At 44.8% G+C, this 8,315-nt stretch overlaps 1 long non-coding RNA gene across 1 annotated transcript; it reads right to left on the bottom strand.

The window, feature by feature from the left end:
• Positions 1-1,872: 1,872 nt before the first annotated feature.
• LOC146398755 (uncharacterized) lies at positions 1,873-6,689 on the bottom strand. Its single transcript, XR_014817231.1, has 3 exons — positions 3,076-6,689; positions 2,298-2,472; positions 1,873-2,188 (listed from the first exon to the last, which is right to left on the bottom strand). It is a non-coding gene; the product is annotated as an uncharacterized LOC146398755 (long non-coding RNA).
• Positions 6,690-8,315: the final 1,626 nt, after the last annotated feature.

The following is an 8,315-nucleotide window of genomic DNA, read 5'->3' as shown; positions in this document are numbered from 1 at the left end:
TTTTGTCTTTTTTAGGGCCGCATCCATGGCATATGGATGTTCCCAGGCTGGGGGTCGAATTGGAGCTGCAGCTGCTGGCCTACACCACAGACACAGCCACATGGGATCCAAGCCGCTGCGACCTACACCACACGTCACGGCAACCCCAGATCCTCAACCCACTGCGCAAGGCCAGGGATCAAACCCGCATCCTCATAGAGACGAGTCAGGCTCGTTTCCGCTGAGCCGCAATGAGCACTCCCAGGTGTGAATCAGTTCTTATAATTAAGGACCATCGGTATCAGCCCTCATTCAATTTGCATTACCCTTGCAAGCCTGGTGTAACGTCTCAGAATTAATAGTCAGAAGCATTTTGTTATTTTTTTCAAAGAGCCAAAGTGTAAGTAATTCAATATTTTAGAATGTTTTTGAAATTGTAGTTATAAAGGCAATTAAACCTGCCTAAATTAAGCAGTCTTGTCTCTTTGAAGGTTATTATGTCAAATGGAAAATCTCTTAAGTCGATTTATTAAGGACTAGATACCTGGAGGGAATATTTTAAACTGCTGAATTCGCTTTCTCACACAAGCCAGAGGGAAGTCAGATGAATGTGTTCTTATTTATAAAGTAAAATCTCTAAATAGGCTTTCATTTTTTAAATTATCCAGCAGAATTTCTGATGTGCAAAGATGCTGTGGACAATTAGGAAACATAGTGCTGAGAGAACTCATAAGAACGAAACTTCACATCTCGCAAATTTTAAAATACTGGCTTTGTGTTAACAGATATAATTTAGAGAGAAACTATGTGGCTATCAGACACTTTTAAAGCAGGAGTCTGGTCCATAAATTATAAATTGTCAGGTTTTATTTGGGGATTATATTTTCCATGATTAATTTAAAATGAGAATAATTTGGTAATATAGCATTTTTTAAGAGACAACTTACTATTTAGGGATTTTAACCTATAGGTAGATGTTGAAATCCATCCAGGCCACGTTGACGGTAGAAGGAATCACTCTAACATGGAAGGGAGTGTGCCAATTCTGCTCACGATTCTCTCTCCAACACCCCACACAGAATCTAGCACGCTGAAAATATACGGAATATGTTTGATGCAGGAAGGGAAAGGCACATGCGCACACACACACACTCACGTACTCACGGGTACACTCACACACACGCACACACAGACTCACATACTCACTTGCACACTCACACACACGCACACAGACTCACGTACTCACTGGTACACTCACACACACAGACTCACGTACTCACTGGTACACTCACACACACAGACTCACGTACTCACTGGTACACACGCACACACACACACAGACTCACGTACTCACTGGTACACTCACACACACAGACTCACGTACTCACTGGTACATGCACACACACACACAGACTCACGTACTCACTGGTACACTCACACACATGCACACAGACTCACGTACTCACTGGTACACTCACACACACACACAGACTCACATACTTGCACACTCACACACACGCACACAGACTCACGTACTCACTGGTACACTCACACACACACACAGACTCACGTACTCACTGGTACACTCACACACACAGACTCACGTACTCACTGGTACACTCACACACACACACAGACTCACGTACTCACTGGTACACACACACACACAGACTCACGTACTCACTGGTACACTCACACACACACACAGACTCACGTACTCACTGGTACACTCACACACACAGACTCACGTACTCACTGGTACACACGCACACACACACAGACTCACGTACTCACTGGTACACTCACACACACACACACAGACTCACGTACTCACTGGTACACTCACACACATGCACACAGACTCACGTACTCACTGGTACACTCACACACATGCACACAGACTCACATACTTGCATACTCACACACACGCACACAGACTCACGTACTCACTGGTACACGCACACACACACAGACTCACGTACTCACTGGTACACTCACACACATGCACACAGACTCACGTACTCACTGGTACACTCACACACACACAGACTCACATACTTGCACACTCACACACACGCACACAGACTCACATACTCACTGGTACACTCACACACACACACAGACTCACATACTTGCACACTCACACACACGCACACAGACTCACGTACTCACTGGTACACGCACACACACACACAGACTCACGTACTCACTGGTACACTCACACACACACACACAGACTCACATACTTGCACACTCACACACATGCACACAGACTCACGTACTCACTGGTACACTCACACACACACAGACTCACATACTTGCACACTCACACACACGCACACAGACTCACGTACTCACTGGTACACTCACACACACACACAGACTCACATACTTGCACACTCACACACACGCACACAGACTCACGTACTCACTGGTACACGCACACACACACACAGACTCACGTACTCACTGGTACACTCACACACACACAGACTCACATACTTGCACACTCACACACACGCACACAGACTCACGTACTCACTGGTACACGCACACACATGCACACAGACTCACGTACTCACTGGTACACTCACACACATGCACACAGACTCACGTACTCACTGGTACACTCACACACACACACAGACTCACGTACTCACTGGTACACTCACACACATGCACACAGACTCACGTACTCACTGGTACACTCACACACACACACAGACTCACGTACTCACTGGTACACTCACACACATGCACACAGACTCACGTACTCACTGGTACACTCACACACACACACAGACTCACGTACTCACTGGTACACTCACACACATGCACACAGACTCACGTACTCACTGGTACACTCACACACACACAGACTCACATACTTGCACACTCACACACACGCACACAGACTCACGTACTCACTGGTACACTCACACACACACAGAGACTCACGTACTCACTTGCACACTCACACACGCACACAGAATCACGTACTCACTGGTACACACACACACACAGACTCACGTACTCACTGGTACACTCATACATACACACACGGACTCATGTACTCACTGGTACACACACACACACAGAGACTCACGTACTCACTGGTACACACACACACACAGACTCACATACTCACTGGTACACACACACATACACTGAGACTCACGTACTCACTTGTACACTCACACACGCACATTGCATTCAGTCATTGTCTCTGCAGAATCGTCCCACAGACCCCAGGCTGGCTTCCACGTTCCTTTCGGCAGGGCTGCCACACTCCTGGAGAGACTCTGGGCGCCAGCCCTCCTCACTCACCAGCAGTTTCAGCTGGATCACCATGAACTGCCTGAGAGTCCAGTCCCAAGTGGACCTGGACCTCAGTATCCCTTGAAACAGGTCAGGCCTAGGACACTCTCGTTAGCCAACCCTCTTTACCTTAAGCGTCATGAAAAGTCCCAGTTTCCCAGGTCATTTCTCACCTCCTGGACTTTTACTCTCTTATCTGTGCCATTAGCTGCCCTGACGCCATACCCTCCCCTAGTCTCTGAAAACCTCCAGTGTGCTCTCTAGAAACTCATCGTTCCTTAAGGTCTCCTTTGAGTGCCCCTTCACATGGCCTGAGGTTTGTGGAGGCCGCTCTTGCTTATCATTGTCTCGCCACCCAGGCCAGGGTGGCCACCTCCTTCCTCGCTGTTCCCACCACCATGGTCTCCCTCCAGGTACCGTCTCCCTAAAGTTCTCCTTCGTCCTTTGACTCTATCTGCACTCCCTTCTCCACTGTATCTCTCATGTGCGTTTAAATAGGGACTTCAGACATTGCCAGACCCACACTTTGCCTTCTGTCTACGACATACTGCCCCCCAAAACATCTGATGCAGCTGATTCCTTTTTCATTCTTGAAACTCCTGCGCCATCTTAGCGTGGGAGACAGAACACTCCTGTTTTTCTGCTGCTTCACTGGTGGTTTCCTTCCTGCTTTGTAATGTCTTTGTTTGTACTTCAAACAGTATAATGTCTCATGACAGGACTTGGAGCTCATGTCTATACTCTAAACCTTGTCATGGGGTCCCATGCATTTAAATGCAACGAAAGATTAATGACTCCTAAAGGTATATCTCAAGTCACAGCTTCTTCCCTGAGGTCCGTGTTCATCCATCCTCAGCATCGAACTTGCCATCTCCATTGGTTGCCTAACAAGTATCTCAACTGGTCCAACCCTCGCTTATGGAAGCGGGTCCCTTGCTGCTCCGCATCTTCATCAAGTACATCCCATCACCGACTTGTCCAGAGAAAGACCCTAGAGAACTTCCTGAATCCCTTCTTCTCTTCCTTGCATCTAATCCACCACCAACACGCTTGCTCTTTCTTCCAAACATTTTCCAAATCTTTCTATTTTCCACCACTCCTGTGGCACTCATACTGTTTCCTATCATCGTTCATTGTTGGGCTATTACAAAGGCCACTCTACTAGACTCACTCGTTCCATTCTCTCACGAATGTGTTTACCACTGGGTAGTCAGAAGAACAATTTAAAAATATAGATGGCTTACCACTTGCCATAATTTTTATGGTAGAAAATTATCATAGAATTCTCAATCCTCGTGATGGTTAGAAGGTCATATGTAATCTAACCCTGGCTATTTCTTCTGATATGACTTTCAGCTCCTTTCCTAGGTTACAGTGTATGCCTCTTGGTGATATCTCCAACAAGTCAGTCACACCCCCGTATCAGGGGCTCTGGAGGTCAAAACACTCGACTCACTCCCTCAGCTCTCTCTTATGCCTGTACCCTTCTTCTCTGAACACTCCAACTAAAATAGTAACATCTCCCACCATGCACAGCTCACTCACTTCTGTTTTATTTTTATGATCACTCCCCATGAACTTTACCTGATTTGTTCTTTGCTGTAAGCCCTATACCAAGAATAGTGCCTCACATAAAGGATTCAATATTTGTTAAAATAATAGGTAAATAAAAATTACATGTTTTTCTGGAGTTCTGTCTTGGCTCAGTGGAAACAGCTCTGAGTAGCATCCATAAGGACTCATGTTCAATCCCTGGCCTTGCCCAGGGGGTTAAGGACCTGGCATTGCCATGGGCTGTGGTATAGGTTGCGGACGTGGCTTGGATCCCGCGTTGCTGTGGCTGTGGTGTAGGCCGGTGGCTATAACTCTGATTTGACCCCTTGCCTGGGAACCTCCAAATGCCATAGGTACAGCCCTAAAGAAACCAAAAAGAAAAATTACGTATTTTTCATGTAATGGATAGAAGACTTTTTATAGGAATCACATGATGAGTTACTTTCACAGTAAGTGATTTTTCTTCTGAAGCATCATCTTTGGCAGGTATTGGTGGGGGGAATGGAAATAATGCAAACCACCTGTAGCGTATCTATTCAGTATCAATATCTAGAAATCATTAGGTAAATAAAATACTCCTTTTATTTTTTAATTGACTGCTCTTGTTGGACAATAAAACTCAGCATTTAAACATAACTCTATGGGACCACTCTATAACGTTTTGTTGTTTTAGCAAATCATTCTGTCACATGTATGCAACCAACCTCTGTTGTGTAACCGAATGGGTGTCACACCCTTCTGACGTGCTTTTGCTCTTAGGAGCCTGCACCCAAAGCTACGGACATTAGACATTGTCTTATTTTTGTCTTAGTTACAATGAAACAATGAAACTGAGAATACTGGTGTAAACGAAAACGCGGGTAGCAGACCAGAAGGAGAATGGAACACTGAGAAGAAATATCTGTCTTACGTGGATAACGAGGAAGAAACATCCACATCGTGTCTCACACAGTAGACTTTACAATTGGATCATGAATCCAACAGCCACACGGCGCATGGCATGTTTTTCCCATTGAAAGCATTGGTCTCAGTCTCTGTAATGGTCTTGCTTTGTTATGCAAGAATAACCACACGCCTTTTTGACCCAGTGAGCAAGCGATTTTAAAGTGTCTAATCTTTGGCTCCTGGAGCTGTCTCAGATGCAAATGCAATGAGGTTCCTCACACTTTCTATTTACATTTTATGACATAATGATGCCTTGTAAAATATTTATGTTTGATTCACTGCAGTTATTGGAATATCAAGCAATTACTTCTCTGTCTAATGAAGAAAATTATATTTACACCCACATAAATGAGTATAACAGAAATAATGTGGCCATTATTTGAGAACAAAATCAAGTTACCTTTTTGAACTAATGGGTATTTTAAATTACAATCATAAAACATAGAACATGTGTTTTGGAGAATTTAGAAAAACATACTTGTGGTAGACATTCTAATAGGGTTGGCTTTCTTCTACTTGCAGCCCAGAAATCGGCTTTAATAAGTGTATTAGTTTTGTATTGCTGCCTTAACAAATTATCACAAATTTAGTTGCTTAAAACAATGCCCATCAGAGTTCTGAATTTAAGAAGTCCCGGAGTTCCTTCCGTGGCTCAGTGGAAGTAAATCTGACTGGGATCCATGAGGATGGGTTTCATCCTCGGCCTCCCTCAGTGGATTAAGGCTCCAGTGTCGGCTGTGAGCTGTGTTGTAGGTCGCAGATGTGGCTTGAATCTGGCATTGCTGTGGCTGTGGTGTCGGCCACTGGCTATAGCTCCAATTTGACCCCTAGCCTGGGAACCTCCATATGCCAAGGGTGCGGCCCTAAAAAGACAAAAGAAAAGAAAAGAAAAAGTCCAACACCGCTATTACAGAGATAACATCAAGGTCCACAGAGCTGTTTTCTTGAGTAGAGGCTCTGTGGATGAATTTTCTTCCAGGCTGGTTCAGGCTCTTGGCAGAATTCACTTCCTTGTGGTTCTGGGACTGAGGTCTCACTTTGCTTGATGGTTGTCAGACAGTGGCTGGTCTTTGCTCCTAGAGGCTGCTCATATTTCTTCCCGTGCTTTGCGTGAAATCCTCTTTCTCGGTCTTGTACTTGGGCCCCTACATCTCAGCGCCAGGACCCACGCTCCAGCTCTGTCTCTTAAAGTATCTGATTTCTCCTTTAGGCCCATTTCTCTGTCTTCCACTGCATCTCTCTCTACCTGGAGCACATTCTCAGCTTTAAAGGCTCAAGGCGATGAGATCGGTCTCACCTGAGTTACGCAGTATCTGTCCATCACGTGCTTACCGGAATAATCTCCTACAGTCCCCTTATTGTCAAGCCTGTCGCTTTAGTTTCATCTGCAGAATCGCTTCACAGCGCAGTGCTGGAATCATCAAGGGGTGGGAATTTTGAGGAGAGTTCTGCCTACCACACTGAGTTTATGTTTTAAAACTAACATCCACATTCCCAGGTTTTCTAGCTTTTAAAACTGATCCAGTGAGGCCATGTATTGCACAGTCTGCTAAATTTGCAAAACCAGAGGCAGACGTGCTCATCCTATGATTTGCTTTGAGATGATTTAACATCTTGAATGACCAGCTGATGCAAAGGGTACTGAATGCCGCTGGAAGGATAATGGATTTTTTTTGTAAGGTTGCAGAGTCACTTCGTGAGTGATTGGTTTTCATTTCTTCTCCTTGGTCTTCTCTTTCCCTCTCCTTCTTTCTTCCCCTTCCTCTGTGTCTCATCCTGCCCATCCTCATCCTCCTTTTCTTTTTTCCCACTGGCTCTTTTCTTCTCATTATGTTTCCCCATCTAATCAGTTATTATTTTAGTTGCTTTTCTTGGTATATTTGGCATTCCTCACACACCCATTTTATGTGATTCTCACAAGTAGTGTTTTGGCGCTATAGGCGTATTTGATAGTATCACTGCCTTCCTCGTATAACAACATGGAAATAGAGTAATGGTTTTACATTGTTGAGCAAATGTCTACATTTGCTGTGAGAGATGAAAGCTTCTGATGTGTGCATCTGCTCCCATTTGAGTATTCTATCCACTATAGGACACTATTCTAGCATGGTTTTTATTCTTTGAACAGTAAAAATAAAAACATCAACTGTTTATATTATGACATAGTTAATAAAATATACTGTGATATATAAATATATCTAACAAAGAGTTGACAAAGCTGAACATCTATTAGAGAAGTAAGACACGAGATACAGAAAGTGAGCCTTATCTAGTTGAGGGATAAAGGTAATGGTATCACCTTTAAAACACTATAGGAAGAGTTCCTGTCATGGCGCAGTGGTTAACGAATCTGACTAGGAACCATGAGGTGGCGGGTTCGATCCCTGGCCTTGCTTAGTGGGTTGAGGATCCGGCATTGCCGTGAGCTGTGGTGTGGGTTGCAGACACGGCTCGGATCCTGCATTGCTGTGGCTGCGGTGTAGGCCGGCGGCTACAGCTCTGATTCGACCCCTGGCCTG

The sequence above is a fragment of the Sus scrofa genome, chromosome 10 (assembly GCF_054392235.1).
Source record: "Sus scrofa isolate SSC_HxYL_T2T_F1_AM1 chromosome 10, Sscrofa_HxYL_maternal_Yorkshire_Landrace_v2.0, whole genome shotgun sequence".
NCBI lineage: Eukaryota > Metazoa > Chordata > Mammalia > Artiodactyla > Suidae > Sus > Sus scrofa.
The sequence above is the reverse complement of the archived record's forward strand: the minus strand, read 5'-3'. Positions and strand labels throughout refer to the sequence as shown.